Genomic DNA, 19,747 nt, shown 5'->3' with positions numbered 1-19,747 from the left:
TCCTCTTGTTTTCTCTATATGTATCTGCTGGGTTTTGATGTTTCTGTAACAGGATGCAATAAAATAAAAGAAATTCTAATTAAAATAAAAACTGCCAACCCTAACAGTATAACTAAAGAACAGAGTGAGTAAAGCACAGCGCAAGGACTGTGGTCAATAATGTGAATAACTATGCATGGTGCCGGGTGGGTCCTGGAAATCCCAGGGGAACACTTTGTAAAATATTGATTGTCTAACGACGATGCTGTAAACCTGAAACCAGTACAAAATAATTTTGACTGTGAACTGTAATTGAAAAATAATAAAATAGAGAGCAGAGTGAGCAGCACACTGAACATTGTGAAGACCAACTGCTCTATATGAAAGTTCCATTTAACCTCGAGGGAAGAAAGGGTTTTAGGGAAAGGGGAAAGGTCTCTAGACTATGATAGGTATATGGGCTGTTTGTTTTGTTTTTGCTTTTTGGGGGTATCATTTCTAATTTATAAAAATATTACAAAACTAGTGTAAAGAATTACCATATACAGTTTACCCAACATCCGTAAATGTCAACATCTTACATAACCACAGTACCACGATCAATATCAGGATATTAACATTGACACTATACTAATTACTATTGTAAGACCTAACTCAAAATTGGCCAATTTCCTCAATAATATCATCTTTTTTTTTTTTTTCTTTTTTTTGTAGAATTCAATCTAGGGTCCCTCATCCTGTTCAGTTGTCATGTCTTGCTAATTTCCAAATTACAACAGTTCCTCGGTGTTTTGAAAGTCTTTAGTGGCATTGGTACTTTTGAGCAATTCTGGTCAGATATTTTGTAGAGTCCGTCAAGTTGAGTTCGCTCCCTCATGATTAAATTTAGGATGAGAGGGAATAATCAATTGGCTGCCTTCTGCAGGCCCTCCACTGGGGATCCAGCCAACAACCCAGGCATGTGCCCTGACCAGGAATCGAACCATGACTTCCTGGTTCATAGTTTCTATGTTCAGCCACTAAACCATGCTGGTCGGGATTGATATAATAATTTTAACAAATTTATTTTGTTTTCTTTTTTATGTTCTTATTTTTAGCATTCCCAAAATATTAAACTTTATTTTTATTGAAACATTTTTAAGTTTTATTTTTCCTTAGCTTTATATTTTTTTAAGTTTTTTAAAATATATTTTATTGATTTTTTTACAGAGAGGAAGGGAGAGGGATAGAGAGTCAGAAACATCAATGAGAGAGAAACATCGATCAGCTGCCTCCTGCACACTCCCCACTGGGGATGTGCCCGCAACCAAGGTACATGCCCTTGACCAGAATTGAACCTGGGACCCTTCAGTCCGCAGGCTGATGCTGTATCCACTGAGCCAAACCGGTTTGGGTTTCCTTAGCTTTATTGATATGTAATTGATATATACTATCACTCTGTAAGAGTAGGGTGTACAATGTTGATTTTTTTTTTTTACAGCGTTGATGATTTTGATATATGTGTATATAGTGAAATGATTACCCCATATTTGTGTCCTTTTAGAATGTGACTGAATTTTTTCCCCCTTTTAGTAGCTTGTAGCCTTGGTCTCATTTATTACTAAATTTTCTCATATCTGTATTTTTCAATTTCTTGTTAAATTTAGATGGTCTTAGATGCTATTTGAATCTCTGCTACTCAAGAACTGCTAGCTAGCCCCTGGCCAGGGTCCTTTGCTTACACGTTAATCCAGCTTTCAGTCCCTCTGGTTGCTTTTTCCCAAGCTCATTTGTTTGAATCAGTTTTGCAAGTAAAGTATCAAGAGGCCTTGTAGGAATTGCTTCATTATTGATGTCCAAATGTACAACATCTGCTGCGGCTTCCTCATGCCTGGAGCCTCGCGTTCTCAAACCTCAGGCTCCTGGGTTGTCATCTCATTGGCTAACAGCATCAAAATGGGTTAAAAACAGGCCACTGGAGTCTGCCTGGCAGCTTTCCAGAGAGGTGTAGAATGGAGGTATTTTGGGGTCAGGTTTTAACTACGTAATTCATCAAAGAGAGATGAGAAAAATGCAGCGATAGCAGAAAACACTGTGTTCACAGAGTAGGAAACCATTTTTATTCATTTACTTTTTTTTTTAAATATATTTTATTGATTCTTTACAGAGAGGAAGGGAGAGAGATAGAGAGTTAGAAACATCGATGAGAGAGAAACATCGATTAGCTGCCTCTTGCACATCTCCTACTGGGGATGTGCCCGCAACCCAGGTACATGCCCTTGACCGGAATCGAACCTGGGACCTTTCAGTTCGCAGGCCGACGCTCTATCCACTGAGCCAAACCGGTTTCGGCTATTCATTTACTTTTTAAATACTATCTTTATTATATATTTTTATTGATTTCACAGAGGAAGGGAGAGGGAGAGAGCGATAGAAACATCCATAGTGAGAGAGAATCATTGATTGGCTGCCCCCTGCATGCCCCTACTCTGTATCAAGCCTGGATCCTGGGCATGTGCCCTTGACTGGAATGGAACCCAGGATCCTTCAGTCCACAGGCTGACGTTCTATCCACTGAACCAAGCCAGCCAGGGCTAGGAAACCATTTTTAGATGCTATTATGTTGATTTTTATTAAGAGCCTTACAGCTGTGTCACTCTTTCCTGTCGTCCTCAGTTGTAGGATATTAAAATTTTGTGATTTTTCTATTTTATTTTGTAACATCAATCTTTTAGGAACTGTGGAATTCAGAACTTTGTTCCTTCTTTCTGATTTCTTTTTCTTCTTCTTTCCTTCATTGGATTTATATTCCATGATATATATGATGATTAAAAGGAATTAAAAGTAATGTAGTCCGCCGAAACCGGTTTGGCTCAGTGGATAGAGCGTCGGCCTGCGGACTGAAGGGTCCCGGGTTCGATTCCGGTCAAGGGCATGTGCCTGGGTTGCGGGCATATCCCCAGTAGGGGATGTGCAGGAGGCAGCTGATCGATGTTTCTCTCTCATCGATGTTTCTAACTCTCTATCTCTCTCCCTTCCTCTCTGTAAAAAATCAATAAAATATATTAAAAAAAAAAAAAAAAGTAATGTAGTCCCAGATGTAAATTTGTCTTTTTTATAACCCTCAAAAGACACACCTAAGAAGAAGGGGGAAAGTGCAGTGCCCTTTTTTGTAAGTTTGTTATGACTTATGACTTTAATCGATTTTTAAATAATGGTTTCATTTTTATCTGGCATTTTATGTGCACCAGGAAATACATGAAACAATGACGGCAACGGTGTTTTATTTTAAATAATGTGTGAGTTGAAGCAGATGATAATCTAGTAGACACTTATTATATCTTTCTTTAATTGTAAATTTTTGTAATGGACAATTCATCTTCCCTGATTCACCCAGATGGACCTAGTATTAATAGTTGTCAGACCTTTTTTTTTTTTTTTAATATATGTATAATACAAATTCAAGAACTTCGCATAAGACTTTTTTAAAGTTCAGAATTATTTCAAGAACACTGTTAATCACCAGTCAAGTGCTTAAGAAATAGAACATTGCCAGTGCTGTAATCATCTGTGTATGTCACTGTACCACCACCTCCTCTTCCTCCCAGTCTCCAAGAGGAAATGTCCTTCCTGAAGTTGGGATAATAATTTCCTTGCTCTTCTATATAAAGTTTTACCACTTCCGTATGCATCCTTAATAATATAGGTGGTTTTTCTTTTTTTTAAAGTTTTTTTAGTTTTATTCACCCCACAGGCTTTATTTTTTATTTTTATTTTTTAAAAATATATTTTATTTTTTTTACAGAGAGGAAGGGAGGGGGATAGAGAGCTAGAAACTTCGATGAGAGAGAAACATCGACTAGCCGCCTCCTGCACCCTTCCTACTGGGGATGTGCCCGCAACCAAGGTACATGCCCTTGACCGGAATCGAACCTGGGACCTTTCAGTCTGCAGGCCAACGCTCTATCCGCTGAGCCAAACCGGTCAGGTCCCCCACAGGCTTTATTAAGATTCCACCCATTGTCCTGCTTGTCCTCTCAGTGAGAATATTTCAGGTCCAGGATCCAATTCAGGATCACCTGTTGCATTTCAGCGGTCATGTTTCTTTAGTTTTCTTCATATGCGTCAGTCTTCGTCTTTCTTTGTCCTCTGAACTTTGACATTTTGTAGAAATGGGGCTGGTTATTTTGTAGTTTGTCCCTTGGTTTGGGTTAATCTGATACTCCATTAGTCTCAGGTTATGCATAGGTGGCAGGAAAACCCCAGAAGTGACGCTGTGTTCTTCAGGTGATCCTAGCAGGTTGCAGGTGATTGTGACTCGTTCCCTTAGTGGTGATGTTATCTTTGATCACCAAGTCCTGGACATGTCCTCCAAGTTTCTAGAAGAGTACTAACTAACCCGTGGGGAGATTATTTGAAGTTTTGAGAATATCTTATTCCTTATAGTACACAGATGGCTCTTACTGAATCAAATTACCATATTGATTTTCAAACTCTATCATTCCTTCTGCATTTGTATTAGTACACATTTTACTAATTTATTTACTTCTGTCCGTATGGATCTATGGATGCTGACTTTATTCAATGGGTTATAATTCATTACTATTGTTACAGTACTTACCCTGATGCTCAGACTGTCCCTGATTTGGCCAGTGGGAGCTCCTTCAAGATGGCTCTGTGCCTGTCACTCTTTGGGCACAAGATGGTCCAGGCTTACTTTACCAGCCCCAGGTCTGGCCTCACCCCTTTTTGCTAAGAGGACCCGCAGGCCAACGCTTTATCCACCGAGACAAACCGGCTAGCCGTGGGCAAACTACGGCCCGCGGGCCGGATGCGGCCAGTTCGGCTGTTCTACCCGGCCCGGCTGTTCTATCCGGCCCGCGGAGCCGAAAGAGCGGAGGGTTCTCTTGCTCTCCCCTCCACTCCTTCACCAGCAGCAGTGTTAACATGTATTAGTTCACACAAACACTCCATCCATGCTTTTGTTCCGGCCCTCCGGTCCAGTTTAAGAACCCATTGTGGCCCTCGAGTCAAAAAGTTTGCCCGCCCCTGGGCTAGGGCCAAGTGTTGGTACCCTTTTTAATTTTTTTTATTGATTTCAAAGAGGAAGGGAGAGGGAGAGAGAGGTAGAAACATCAGTGATGAGAGGAACATCAGTCATTCATGGGCCGGCCGCCTCCTGCACGCCCCCTACTGGGATCGAGCCTGCAACTGGGCATATACCTTGACTGGGAATCGAACCATGATCTCCTGGTTCATAGATCAACACTCAATCTCTGAGTCACACCAGCCAGGCAAAATGTTGGTACTCTTGACATTGTCCCAGAGGTCCCTTAAACTATCCTCATTCTTAATTTTTATTCATTAATTTTTAATATGTTTTTATTGATTTCAGAGAGGGAGGGGGAGAAAGAGATAGAAACATCAATGATGAGAGATAATTGTTGATCTGCTGCCTCCTGCACACCCCCTACTGGGGATTGTGCCTGCAACCCAGATCGAACCCAGGATCCTTCAGTCCCAGGCTGACTCTGTCCACTGAGATAAGCTCTCCAGGGCCAGGCTCCTCATTCTTCAAAATTTATTTTTCTTTTGGCTCAATTGGGTGTTTTCCACTACCTTGTCATCCAAATCACTAATTCAATTCTCTGCTTCACCTAATCAGCTATTTATTCCAACTAATGTATTCATTTCAGTTATTTTATTCCTCATTTATGGCTGTTTATTGTTTTCTATCTTCTGGTTGAAGTTCTCACTGAGATCAATGAACATCCTTATAATCAGTGCTTTGAATTCTTACCTGATTAATTGCTTGTGTCTATTTCATTTAGTTCTTTTTCTGGGGTCTTGTCTGGCTCCATATTTCTCTGTCTCATTTGAACTCTGTGTGTGTGTGTGTGTTTTAGTATATTGATTTCAGAGAGGAAGGGAGAGGGAGAGAGAGATAGAAACATCAATGATGAGAGAGAATTATTGCTCAGCTGCCTCCTACATGTCCCCCACTGGGGATCAAGCCTGCAACCCAGGCATGTGCCCTTGACAGGACTCAAACCCGGTTCCCTCCCTTCCGCAGGCCGATGCTCTATCCACTAAGCCAAATCAGCTAGGGCTCTGTGTGTTTGTTTGAATCGCTTTTGGTGGAACAGCAACCTCTACTGGTCTTGAAGGAATGACCTGTGTAGTAGCTGTGTATCCTGGGTATTTTGACAGGTCAGCCGATGCTGGAGCATGAGTGGCCACAGGCAGAGGGGAGGGACAAGACTTAGCAGAGTCTGGACCTGTAGCTGGAGTAGTGACAGGCCACACGACTTATCAGGGTCTGGACTTATAGCCAGAGCAGGGACCGGCCACCCTGGAAGCTAGAGCTGGTTTGAGCCATAGGGATTTGCAGAGGTAAGCCACTGAAGCGGGTGTGGTCTGCAGGGAGTCCAGGGGACAAGCCATAGCTGAGTGCGAGCTGTAGCTAGAGCCCTATGAGTTGAGTTGAGGGGAATTCCTGGGCCTGGAGAAGACTGTGTGGTTCTCTCTCTCTCTCTTTCTCTCTCTCCTTCCCTCCCTCCCTCCTCTATGTAGTCGGCCCTCAGTTCTTCAGCAGTAATTGCTGTCTGTAGGTGTAAATTCCATGTGTTCTTGGGAGAAGGTGAGTTCAGAGTCTTCCTATGCTACCATCTTGGATTGAAGCCGTAATATATATAGTTTTTAAGGATAAACTTCTATGGGAGAAATTCCTAGGAGGGAGATTCCAGTGGGGGCATGTAGTTAAGACACTTTTCCTTAAAAACGTATCTTTTTTATGATTACAAAAGTAATAATGTTTAAACTAATAGAGGGGAAAAGGCAATGGAAAAGAAAAATAACCCATTTAGCAAAAAACCTACCAACACCAAACATTTATTATTATGATAAATGTCGACATCTAGAAGAAATGCCACTCTTGTGTAAATAAAACAGCATCTAAATTAAGTGATATGTTGTCCATTAGGGACACTCCTAAAGCAAGGGGAATTAAAATGCAAAGAATGGGCAAAAATATTCCAGAGAAATGTACACAAAAATAGAATGTACCTCTAGGTGTGATATTTTAAGTTTTGGTAACTATTGCCCTCTTTAAATTTCAGCTTGAACCAAGAGCAGTAAGTATCACCCCTAGATATTTTCAATCACTATTCTTTGTTAATCTGACATTTAAAATTGACTGCATTGTTTTAATTTTTAAATTGTTACTGAGCTTTTCCAGCTTTATTGAGGTATAACTGACAAATACAGGTATAAGACATTTAAGGCATGCAGTGTTGATGATTTGTTACATGTTCAGTATACAGTATTATATGTACCTTGTCAGGAATTCCCCTAATCGAACTAAACACTTCTATCACTTTATACATATATTTACCTATCTCTTTAGATAGGAACATTTAAATTCTACTCTTTTAGCAAATTTCAATTATACAGAACAGTGTTACCAACTATATTGTCACCATGGTAGACATTAGATCCTCAGACCTCATTCATCTATTTTCACTTTTGTTAATCCTCACCGGAGGATATTTTTTAAAGATTGATTTTAGGGAGAGTGGAAGGGAGGGGGAGAGACAAAGAAAGGGGGAAACATCCTTTGGTAGCCTCCCGCACAAACCTGGTTGGGGACTGAACCTGCAATAGAGGTACATGCCCTTGACCCGAATCAACCCCGAGACCCTTCAGTCTGCAGGCCAACGCTCCAACCAGCTAGGGCAGCCCTCATTCATCTTATAATTGGAAGTTTGTTTGTACCATGTTACTAACCTTTCCCTGTTTCCCCTACTCCCCTAGCCCCTGCCAATCACTTTTCTATTCTCTGACTCTTAGTTACCTTTTTAGATAGCACATATAGGTGACAACCCTGCAATTTTTATCATTCTGTGTCTGACATTTCACTTAGCATAGTACTCATCAGATTCATCCATCTTATTGCAAATGAGAACTTTTGAAAAAGTTGACTAATAGGCTGGCCCCATTCTGGGGCTGAGCCCATCCGGTTTTCCAGATGACCAAAAATAAAATAAATTAAAAAGTTGACTAATAGTCTATAACCCATTTTTCTGTGGACAGACACTTAGGTTGTTTCCTTACCTCCAACATTGAGAATAATGCTGCCATCTCATTGTGGTGATAAATCATTGTGGCTTTGATTTTCATTTTCCTGGTGATTAATAATAATTAGCACCTTTTCATGTACCTGTTGGCCCTTTGTATTGTTGAGAAGATACTCTTCTCAACCCTCCCTGCATATATACACAGAAGTCTATTTCATTTGTTCTTCAGGGTTTTATTCATGATATGTTTTAGACATTTGCCATTTCAGTACATGATATTTTAATGACTACTTACAATTCCATTATATAGAGATAGCATACTATCCTTTATTCACCCAGCCCTGTGTAATTTTGAAATATTTGCTGTTATGATGCAGCTCAAATGAGCCTTCCATAAATATTCTTTTTTTAAAAATATATTTTATTGATTTTTTTTACAGAGAGGAAGGGAAAGGGATAGAGAGTTAGAAACATCGATGAGAGAGAAACATCGATCAGCTGCCTCCTGCACACCCCAAACCGGTTAGGGCCATAAATATTCTTGTATATATTTTTTTATTATAGAAAACTCCAAATCTAAAAATATTTTAGAAATTATTACTTTTATTAAAAATGGAAAAATTAACCCTAACCGTTTTGGCTCACTGGATGGAGCCTGCGGACTGAAAGGTCCCAGGTTCGATTCCAGTCAAGGGCGTGTACCTTGGTTGCGCGCACATCCCCAGTAGGAGGCGTGCAGGAGGCAGCTGATGGATGTTTCTCTCTCATCGATGTTTCTAACTCTCTATCCCCCTCCCTTCCTCTCTGTAAAAAATCAATAAAATATATTTTTTAAAAAATGGAAAAATAAGGAGAAATTTCCATCATTGTAGTTATCTATGGAAATACTAGTAAAGGTAGGAAAAAAGGACTAAATCCATCACGGTATTGTATGTGTGTGCGTGCGGGAGAGAACTAATGAATGTGTCTCTCACGATATTTCTCTCTCTGTCTGTCTCTCCCCCTCCCTTCTACTCTCTCTAAAAATCAATGGAAAAATATCCTCGGTGAGGATTGACATGCACACAGAAGAAAAGGAGTTAGATTAAATAACAAACCACAGACCAAAGCTCTGGTTAAGAGGAAAGGTGCCACAGAGTCAGTGATGTTGGGCCTGCAGGAGGCAAGAACATGCAAGTACATCCAACATAACTTTCCTAACCAACCCTGACATTTAAAGATTCTGTTTCCAGAAGAGCCACCTCCTGAAAACAAGTATTGGAAAAATTGACATCTGGAAAGGAGGAAACTCTATTCCTTTATTCTAAAAGAATATTTGCAAATGAATACAGCAGAGTTGGAAAATCTTTCCAGATTATTCACCATGTAAGATCAGTGCTTCTTAAAAAAAAAAAGAATCATTTGTTTTTATTAATTTTAAAAAAATATTTTTTTATTGATTTTAGAGAGGAAGGAAGAGGGAGAGAGAGAAACATCAATGATGAGAGAGAATCATTGATCAGCTGCCTCCTGCACATCCCCAGTGGGAATCGAGCCCTCAACCCAGGCATGTGCCCTTGACCAGAATTGAACTTGAGACCCTTCAGTTCACAGGTCGATGCTTTATCCACTGAGCCAAACCAGCCAGGGCTTTTTATTCTTTTTTGTTTGTTTGTTTATTCATTTTTTATTTTTAAGATAAACATCCAACTTAAAAGAATGAAAGACAGAAGTACCCATGTGAGAGAAACACATCTATTGGTTGCTTCCTGCATGGGCCCTGACCAGGGCCCAGGTTGGGGACCAGCCTGAAACCAGGGTACGTGTCCTTGACTGGAATCGAACCCGGGACCCTCCGGTCTGCAGACCGACGTTCTATCCACTGCGCCAATCCACCTATGGCAATATCCAACTTTTTTTTTTTCTTTTAGAAATGATTTACTTATTTATTTTTAGTTTCTAAAACAGCAGTTCTCAACTTGTGGGTCGTGACCCCTTTGGGGGTTGAACGACCCTTTCACAGGGGTCGCCGAAAACCATTGGAAAACACATATATAATTACATATTGTTTTTGTGATTAATCACTATGCTTTAATTATGTTCAATTTGTAACAATGAAAATACATCCTGCATATCAGATATTTACATTACCATTCCTAACAGTATCAAAATTACAGTTATGAAGTAGCAACGAAAATAATTTAATGGTTGGGGGTCACCACAACATGAGGAACTGTATTAAAGGGTCGCGGCATTGGGAAGGTTGAGAACCACTGGTCTAAAGTTTTACATTTGACTTCTTTTTTTTTCTTTACATTTGACTTCTTTTTCCCCAATTGACTAGCCCTCCCCTCCCCCCACCCCCGTCCCCCCCAGCCATTCCCACCCAGGCAAGCTTCTGCTGCCTCAGTGCCTGTGTCCATGGGATATGCTAATATGCATGCATAAAAGTCCTTTGGTTGCTCTCTTTTTAAATGAAAAATTTCAGACATAAAACAAGTTGAGAGAATAAGGCAATGAGCACCACTTTACCCATGTTCTTCATCCAATAGGTGTCTTCTTTTTTTATGTGTATGGACTCATGAAAAGTTAGGTCTCTTAATAAGAGCATTCTATGCAATCGTAATACCATTATTAGAATTCCCTAATAGTAGCTAATATCTAGTCTATGCTTAGATTTGCTCTTTTGTCCCCAAAGTAAAACTCACATTTTGAGCTTAGAGGATAAGCACCAAGACCAAAGTCCAGGATGAGGAGATGCATTGCAAACAAAGTGCAATCAGTTGATATGATAAATATCTTTGCACAGATAGTAAAGGAAGGAATGCTCAGTTTTATCTGAGTAAGGCTGGGGGATGAATAAAACACTTGATTCTATCACTTGGGTGATTGTTGAGAAATACTTTGCTCTACAGATCACCTTTCTTCCAAGTTCTCCATGTTTGGGGCAAGTTGGAGAGGGACAGTTGAATGACCAAAGGTCATTCTTTGTTGAAGTTGCTACGGGAGCCCAGATGGGCTGCTTCCCGTAACCTGGGCAGAATCTAGGCTGGAGGGGTGGGGCTGATGTGGGAATACTGTTGCTGCTAGAGACATTCTGTAAAATGGGCTAGGAACTGGAGGCCCTGCTTGCAGGATTGAGAATTGTGAATTGTGCTCTGAGGATTAAGGCTTCGGTTCCCCTACCAAGCTGCTCCTTGACTCTTCATAGAATTTTTACCTTCAGACCCAAGGGAATGTTGTAGTGGTTAACAGAGATGGGGAATCTTTTTTTCTGCGAAGGGACATTTAGATATTTATAACATTGTTCGCTTAATATAATTTACTTAATATAGATTTATGTGGCCATGAAAAAAGCTCCTAGAGTTATTGAATTTCTGCTGCCTTGGCAGGGCTAAGCCAAATGATTTTGCGTGCCTTATATGGCCCTCTGGCAGGCCATTTCCCCACCCCTGATTTAGAATCTTGATTTTCTAGGGTGATGTTGGTGTTTAGACAGGTGCAGTGTGGAATTCAGCCTAAAGCAACGACATTAGCATTTTAAAAGAAACCCTTAAATAACTGCATTGTGTAATACTTGAAATTTGGTAGTGCAACTAAACAGCTGACTGTGTGATTCGATTTGATTTTAATTAATTGAAATATAAAACTAAAGTGAAATATTTGTCAATTAACTATTTGTTTTATTTTGCCATCACTATATTTTACGTGGTTATCATTGAAAACTTAGCTTGAATGGAGATTTATTGCATGTGAAATATACATTGAATTTCATAGACTTCATATTAAAAAAGTAAATATCTCAGTTACTTTTTAATATTAATTATGTGTTGAAATAATATTTTGTCACGGTGGCTTAAATAGAAATATGTGAACATTTATTTCACTTGTTTATTTTTACTTTTCACAACCATTAAAATGTGGTCTCCATAGCCTGGCTGGTGTGTCTCAGTGGTTGGGCATCGACCTATGAACCAGGAGGTTATGGTTCGATTCCCAGTCAGGGCACATGCCTGGGTTGTGGGCTCTACCTCAGTGTGGGGCCTGCAGGAGGCAGCCAACCAATGATTCTCTCTCATCATTGATATTCCTATTTCTTTCCCCCTCTCCATTCCTCTATGAAATCAGTAAAAATATATATTAAGAGAAATGTGGTCTCCATAATAGCTAGCACCTTTTCTCTCCTATGATAGCCTATGAATATTTGGATGAATGCACTGAGGAAGAAGCAGTAAGAATGGAGAATGCAAGATGAATGGGATAGGTTTTCAGGAAAACTCTGCTGAAGGTGTGTTATCGGTTCTTGTCTTCTTGAAGGAAATATTTCAACAATTTATTGGCCCCACAGCAAAAGCATCCTCAGGACAGTGAAACAAGGAAGGGCATAGAAGAAGCAACATGAGAGCCTAGGCTGGGCTGCCTCAGCTCACTGGGAAGTCAGAGGAAAGGGGTCTTGGGGACAGGTTTAGGGGGCCCAGGTTGAGTTGCAGCTGTCCATTGCTCCCTTGGTTGCAAGCCTCATGGGGTCCCTCAGAAGTTAGGGCATACGTGCCTTTGGAGGAAGGAGAGGAGGACTGGAATGGCACAGGCATGCCCACTGGAGGGAGAGAGTGCTGGGATCCTAATTGTCAGCTGTATCATTGCCAAATATGTCCTCCCATTCAGTGGGCTTCCTTTTCATTTTGTTGTGTCTCATCATTGATGTTTCTGTCTCTCTTTCCCTCTCTCTTCCTCTTTCTGAAATAAATAAACTTTTTTTTAAAAAAGGACAAAGACATGACAAGGGGAATAAAATTATTAGTTTCTACCCCTTTTGCCCTGTGTTTATACTCAGGATGCTCCTGACTACAACTAAAACTTGCTTAAACAATAAACAATGCATTTTCTGACATAAGAAATTGAGAGACAAGTGATTTCAGGTTAATAAATTCAGCAATTCGAGCTTATCAGAGTTCCATATCTGTTTTTCTGCACTTCCGGACATTTTTAAATGGAATGCTTCACGAATTTGCATGTCATCCTTGCGCAGGGGCAATGCCAATCTTATCTGTATCATTCCATTTTTTAGTATACGTGCTGCCGAAGCGAGCACTCTGGACATTTTTATTCCTTATGGTGTGTTCACATCACTAGAACTTTAAGAGTCAAAACATTACTCAATAGCATATTTCAACAAATATTTTTTATTTAAAGCCTTGGTATTTAGGGAAGGTCTTTTTGGAGGGCGAATCAATAGAATATTCATCTGCTTTATGCTGTTGTACCAAAAAGAGATTATTCTCTGAATTTGTCTGTCCTTGGGTGTGGACACTAGCTGGATTTGTTATCAGTCTCCCTGAGTAGGGTAATTTAAGCTATTTAACTCTGGGGAGCACTGCAAACCATTTATTCTTAAGTGTTCTTGGTTTAGGAAAGATAGGATTTACTAAGTGGCTGCAAACGGCTGTATCTTGAGTTTCCCTATTCTGCTAGTCCTGGAATTTTCCTAGCTTCTTACTATTCTGTAACAGTTGGAGGCTGAATTTGGTTCTTGAATGTACAAGGATCCTCAGAAGATTTATGGGTTATTAGGTGTTTTTTTTTTGTTTGTTTTTTTAAAAAATATATTTTATTGATTTTTCACAGAGAGGAAAGGAGAGAGACAGAGAGTTAGAAACATCGATGAGAGAGAGACATCGATCAGCTGCCTCCTGCACATCTCCTACTGGGGATGTGCCCGCAACCCAGGTACATGCCCTTGACCGGAATCGAACCTGGGACCTCTCAGTCCGCAGGCCGACGCTCTATCCACTGAGCCAAACCGGATTCGGCGGTTATTAGGTTTTGAGGTTAAAGCAGACTTGGGGAAGTAGTAACTAGTTAATTCTTAGACACGGCTGAGTTGTAATTGCCTAGTGAAGATGTCCAGTTGGTGGATGACAGAGTTTGAAGTGTAGGAGGCAGATTTTGTCTTACTGCGGGAGTCATCAGCAGATAGGTGTCCGTTGAAGGCAAGTATTTAGCCTCTGGGGAAGGAGCTACCAGGGAAAGATTTACCGGTTTTGTATCTCTAGGAATGTGTAAATACGTGTGTGCATATCACCATCAGCTAAGCGCTGAAGAAATACTCAGTATTCTCAGAGCTTTTGTGTTTAGAAAGTCTAGACAGAAAGAGTCGTTATTTTTTTCTTCAAGGGGAAAAATTGGAAACCCAAGGCCACGTGGACAATATGGAAGGACTGGAGCTCACAGCGTTTAGTGGTATCCTGTAGGGTCACGAATGAACTAATCATCTATGACCTCTGGATGGAGTTAGATGAGGCAAATCCCTTGAGTATTATCTTTGATCATGATGACAGAGCATTCTAGGCAAGAAGGGTTGATAATAGGATTAGTCATAGGACAAATCTGAAAGGTTTAGTATTTATAAGTGTCATTAAAAAAATCCCACAAAACTAATATATTTGCTGCCTGACTCTTTCTGATTGAAGAAGACCATCTTCAATTTGTTTTTTCTAATTGTTTTTTTTTTTTTTAATTAAAATGTGGCAATTCATACTGGGGTACTATTTAATACCAATACAATTTCACTGAATCTTAGTCTCCTAATTATATGAAACTGAGATTTTTTAGGAAAAGGGTTAGGAAAAAGGTGAAACGTATCAGGGCTATCCAGAAATAAGGAATGTTATTGTCCAAGGAACATTTGGAGAGAAAATGGACAGGGACCTATGACCACATTTCCCTACTTTCCTTAATAACTTTGTGTGAACTCAGTGCGCATATATTGAATTTGGAATGAGGTGAAGATATTTTGAATATCAATACTATGCTGCTACAAATCACAAGCAGATGAATAAAAGTAGGCCATTGGGTTCACAAAGACAATTCTGACAATCTGAGAAAAGAAACTACCATAGGAAGTTGTTCTTTCTTTTTTGGGGGGGAGGGGTTGTTGTTCTTTTAAGTTCTAAGCATCTATGGTAATCGTTCAGTAAACATTATTAAGTATTAATAACGAATTGACTTTGTTATAATGTTAATACTTACTTGTTGCTGAAATTAGAGTTAAGCATTAGGATATTGTTAGACCTCTGGTTTGAATCCTGGCTCTGAAAGTATTGATTTGACATTGACTAACCTTTCTAAAACCTTATCAGAAACTTTCTTATTAAAAAAATGGAGATATTAATACTACTAATCTCAGGAGGGAAAGCAAGAGATAATTCATATAAAGTGGCCATAATGATGTGTGGCAAGTAGTTAATGCTCAATACATAAACAATAACTAATAATATTCTTAATTGTGGATTTGAGCCTGGAATTACTAGGATTTTGTTATATGTTGAAGGACAGGTTGAAAAAAATCTACCTAATATTTATTTTTACCTTACAGTTCTTTTGTAAACATTAAGATCTAGCAGTATATGCAACTACATGATTTCATATAAGCCTCGCAGTAAACCTGTTCAGTAAGTGCTATTACCAATCCTGATTTATCTTAAGGACACTGACTCAAAGAGATTTCATAGAGCAAGGACTTGCTGTAGGCCACATGGTTGGTAAAATATGGATCTGGGCAAGTAGCCAAATTTGTCTGATTCCAGTAAAACCCACGTTCTTAAAAATATTATGAAACCATTACGGTATACAGTGATATACTGAGCACCTGAGTCGGGTTATTAAGCTCAAGCATGGGTAGGATAGTTCATGACACGACAGTGGCTTTCCTTTTAGACTCCTTGAAGGAATCGGCTCAGGAACACACCTGTGGTCAAGGGTGAGGGGTGATGTCCTGTGATAATGAAGTTCTAGGGCCCTTGAAGGGCACAGAGATTCAGCTGAAAATCTGGAGGGTCTCCACAAGAGCAGGTGAAATCAGTGGTATTTGAGGAATGATTGACTTTGGTAACCAATAACTCACACCCTTGGGAGTAGCCACTTAAGATACCTGAATGAGGAGGCAATTTGATAGAGCGGTAGCCTGAGGCAGATTTGGGGTCTGAAAGATTTTTGCCTGGGCATACTACGTGGTGTTTCATAATTCCAGAGGAAGAGGGCCAGAGACAAGGAGCCCTGTGGTAGAGAGGTCTTCCTCCTCGGTCAGCCATGCTTTCCACACAATTGGAACCAATCTCCAGTTGATGGAATTTTTGATTAATGAGGAGTGGCTACTCCCTTTAGTAACTTGTGTCCCCTCCTTTTTGCCCCACCCCCAAGATAAAAGATTTACTTTGGGGGATAAGACCCTGTGGCCAAATGAGGGTGGAGTTTTTGTTCCGGACAGGCTAGGCGGATAAAAAGAAGAGTAGTGCAGCTCTGAATCTCTAGTGGACAAGTCTGGATCTCGGGGAGGAGAAGTGGAGGTCATCCGAAATCGCTGTCATGGCTCCCGTTCAGCACAGGAGGGACAAAGACCAAAGGCCTTGTTGGCTCAAAGGTAGGACAGGTGGGAAGGAGTGCTGACCCAGTCCCTTAGACACCCCCTTCCTGCCTTTCTATGGCCTTTGAACCCCTCATGGTGGCTGTCGGCAAACTGGAGAAACAGAAGTCACAGACAAAACTAAGAAAATAGTCGGGTTACAAAGCTTGGTAGACTAAGTATCTTCTTTTTATGCCCAAAGGAAAAAGAGAACTTAACGGTTGGAATTGTGGAGTAGACAATTTCTAGGAAAATAAGGTAGCTGTTTTGCAGGTTCCTTTTGAAGGAGGAGTTCGTGTGTGTTAATTTTTTTAAAATCTTCATTGTTGAAAGCATTACGTATGTCCTCTCCCCCCTCCCATTGTGCACGCTAAATTTTTATTTTAGAATCTCTGTGGGTGGATCTCTGGTGAGTAACTGATTCATCTTTTCTTTTGTTTTAAATTTGGTTTTGTTAGCAGGTGGCTGTGGCAAGCCTTGCACACTGGTTGGTTGCAAAGCATGGGCTTTCCTCGGTGCTTATTATGGAATATGGGGGTGTAAAATATAGTATCGGGCACGATTGCATCATCCTAAAGTCAGCATTAATAGAGGCACTGGTGGTTCTACCTAATTTGTTCTCAACACACTCAATTTTGAGGTTGAGAACATTGATCGTGTGTCACTTCTGAGTAGGCATAAATAATCTGTGGGCATGAATACCTTGTGCTCTACATGCTACTTTTTGAAATTGCTTTTTACTCAAATGGGTGGATGCGGGGGGGGGGGGGACATCTTAGATATTACAATGGGGCCATAGTATATAAACCGATTATCTATAGTATTAAAATTTCATAGGGAGAAGTACTGGTGCGGGTGGGGGATGTTTTAAAGGACTCCTAGGGTGGGGGTGGGGAGGGCAAAACAATAAAAAGCAGGTGGAGAAACACTGACCTACCTGTGCTAAAGGTCATAGTCCTGTTGGACGAGGTCTGTGAACATGCTTTGGAAGGCTTTATTTCTTCTTGTGATCTGAGCACGTGCTTCCCGAGATGGGAAACCAGCACCTATGGAATGTGAGTGTTGTTGGGAGGGACTGCAATCAGATCTGCCCTGCCCAAGGGCGAAATCATCTCCTATTAAAATGCCTCTTTGCTTTATGCCTTTTGAGCTCCTACAGGAGTCGTTTGAGCATCGTGATGAGAAGAATGTAGAGAAATGAGAAAATGGAGAGGGATTGAGAACTGTTGGACCCGGATGTGAACTAAGGAGTTCAATGTTCCTGTGGGTTGAGTGGGTAGGAAGGGCCCAGAACAACCTATGTCTTTGGATGGGTCTCAAGGAGAAGACAGAGAACTAGGGGACTTTGAATTGCTGTCTTGTAAAATGTGCCCTTGGGCTCTGGGTGAGGTGGAGTGGGGTGGGGTGGTTAAGGATGGAAGTGAAAAAATGATGGGGGAGGGGGATAGAGGAGAGGAGAAGAGACAAGTGTGTGCAGCTGGCATGAGTTTGTTGTTCCCAAGGAACTTGAGGGTGTAAAACAGTCACTTTTCCATTATTAATCTTAGAGGGAGGAAGAGAGAGAGGGAGAAAGGGGAGGGGGAGAGAGAGAGAGAGACATTGATCAGCTGCCTCCCATCCACACCCTGACCAGGGATCAAATCTGCAACCTGGTTATGTGCCCTGATAGGGAGTCAACACGAGACCTCTCAGTGTACCCGACCACACTGCAACCAACTGAGCTACCCTGGCCAGGGGAGTTCTCCGATAGGCTTGAAACACTTGACTACTACTTCTTCTTCTTCTTCCTGTCCTCCTCCTCCTCCCCCCCCCCCCCCTCCTCCTCCTCCTCCTCCTTCTTCTTCAATGTATTTTTGATTTCAAAGAGGAAGGGAAAGAGAGAGAGAAAGATAGCAACATCAATGATGAGAGAGTATCATTGATCGGCTGCCTCCTGCACACCCCGCCACTGGGGACTGAGCCAGCAACCTGGGCACGTGCCTGCCCTTCACCGGAATCAAACCTGGGACCCCTCAGTCCGCAGGCTGACGCTCTATCCACTGAGCCAAACTGGCCAGGGCTTTTAAAAATATAGATTTTTATTGATTTCAGAGAGGAAGAGTTAGGGAGGGGGAGAGAGAAACATAGATTGGTTGCCTCCCACACACACCCTGGGCCAGAGATTGAACCTGCAACCCCTTCAGGCCTTGGGCCTCTGCACTGCCACTGAGAAAAACCACCCAGACTATTCCCCACTCCTGTGGACACACTGTTAGTTTACAGTCCCCCTTGATGGGCATATTTATGCCACAGAAATTGCTCAACACTACAAAACAGGGCTCCTCCCACACTTCCCAAGCTGATTGTTAAACATTTACCAGCACACCACTGAACACAGCTTCTATAAGACAAATGTTGACAGTTCTACATATCCTTCCTGACATTTTATTTTTTAATTTTTTAGAGATATATTTTTATTGATTTCAGAGAGGAAGGGAGAGAAGGAAACTTCAATGATGAGAGAGAATCTTTGATCAGCTGCCCTCAGCACGCCCCCTACTGGGGATGGAGCTGACAACCCAGGCATGTGCCCTTGACTGGAATCGAACCCGGGATCTTGAGTCTGCAGTCTTGACCCTCTGTCCACTGAGCCAACACAGCCAGGGCTCGCTTTTGATTTCTTAAAGTGGAGGTACTTTCAGGCTTAGCTTTGGGTTTGCTTACGTAGGTGAATAAGGCATAAGAACCACCTCAGAGGCCTCCTTGTTTAGTTAATGGAATAGTAGTTATGTATTAAAATTTTTATTACGGGAAAATTTCAAACAGAAGCAAAGCATATACTATGCTTACTCTTTCTGGCCTCCCTCGCCATGTGCCCTCCCCCCACCCTAGTGCCTTCCTGACGTATTTTAAACAAGTATTAGCCAGTTGACATATATGTATACTCTGCATCCCTCTTTTCCTTCTGCTCCACTTTGTAATTCGGTACTACGTAAACTGTTCTGCATGTAGCTTGTCTTCACTCAATATACCCTGGGGATCTTCCCATGGAGAGCTTAATCGGTTTTTGTGTAATGTTAAAGGAAATGTGTTAAAATATCAAAATAGAATTTAGTCAGGTCTGGGACTCAAGCACCTTCTATTTTCTCACTGCTAAGTGTGGCTTCTAACCTCTTCCTACCCACCACTTGTGTTAGTTTCTTTTTAATCTTTCTGAGTTTTCTTTATACAAATATGAATATGTATAATGTCCCTATACATTTTACACAAAAACAAACATTGCACATACAGGTTCTATATCTTTTTCAATACATACTGGACATCCTGCCTATTAGCAATGGAATTGTTTTTGTGT

At 40.9% G+C, this 19,747-nt stretch overlaps 1 protein-coding gene and 1 non-coding gene across 6 annotated transcripts in view; one reads left to right on the top strand and one right to left on the bottom strand.

Annotated features, from left to right (window-relative positions):
• Nucleotides 1-19,747, top strand: part of TET1 (tet methylcytosine dioxygenase 1) — a 104,788-nt gene that overhangs the window by 38,240 nt on the left and 46,801 nt on the right. The window lies entirely within an intron of this gene.
• On the bottom strand, nucleotides 12,997-13,104 carry LOC132215094 (U6 spliceosomal RNA). The gene has a single exon (XR_009448448.1). It is a non-coding gene; the product is annotated as a U6 spliceosomal RNA (small nuclear RNA).

This window comes from Myotis daubentonii, chromosome 13 (assembly GCF_963259705.1).
Source record: "Myotis daubentonii chromosome 13, mMyoDau2.1, whole genome shotgun sequence".
NCBI lineage: Eukaryota > Metazoa > Chordata > Mammalia > Chiroptera > Vespertilionidae > Myotis > Myotis daubentonii.
The sequence above is the reverse complement of the archived record's forward strand: the minus strand, read 5'-3'. Positions and strand labels throughout refer to the sequence as shown.